General features: G+C 50.3%; 2 protein-coding genes across 3 annotated transcripts in view; one reads left to right on the top strand and one right to left on the bottom strand.

Moving 5' to 3' along the window:
• Positions 1 to 457, top strand: part of afg2a (AFG2 AAA ATPase homolog A) — a 169460-nt gene that overhangs the window by 54302 nt on the left and 114701 nt on the right. The gene's annotated exons all lie outside the window — the stretch shown is intronic.
• LOC109529051 (uncharacterized) overlaps positions 1 to 457 on the bottom strand; it is an 18710-nt gene that overhangs the window by 1035 nt on the left and 17218 nt on the right. The gene's annotated exons all lie outside the window — the stretch shown is intronic.

Here is a 457-nt window from a genome sequence, read left to right as displayed (position 1 = left end):
ACACGCTGTTTATATAGAGAAAAGGTGGACGTGAGTGACGACAGGCATGCGGAAGTCGGCCAATGAGTGAAGGGTGGGCGTGTAAGAGGACGCTAAAGCCACGTCCCTAGCAGGTACCAGCCGCCAATGAGTGAAGGGTGGGCGTGTAAAGAGGACGCTAAAGGCACGCCCCTAGCAGGTACCAGTCGCCAATGAGTGAAGGGTAGGCGCGTAAGAGGACGCTAAAGACACACCCCTAGCAGTTACCAGTCGGGTGAGTACATTGTAAAATGGCTCAATAAAGTACAACCGAACTCAGTTTTGCTTATGCTTTAAGCTAACATAGCTGGTCTGTTTTAGCGTGAATGCATGCTCCCGAATGCTTCAAGCTAATGTGTTTTAGCCTGCATGCATGCATGCCGTATGTTTAAGCTGGCGTATGTTTTACCATGCCTGGCTGCGCCCAATAATACAGTGC

This window comes from Hippocampus comes, unplaced genomic scaffold (genome assembly GCF_001891065.2).
Source record: "Hippocampus comes isolate QL1 unplaced genomic scaffold, H_comes_QL1_v1.1 scaffold129, whole genome shotgun sequence".
Taxonomy (NCBI): Eukaryota; Metazoa; Chordata; class Actinopteri; order Syngnathiformes; family Syngnathidae; genus Hippocampus; species Hippocampus comes.
Note: the sequence above shows the minus strand (reverse complement) of the source record. Positions and strands in the feature narration are given on the sequence as shown.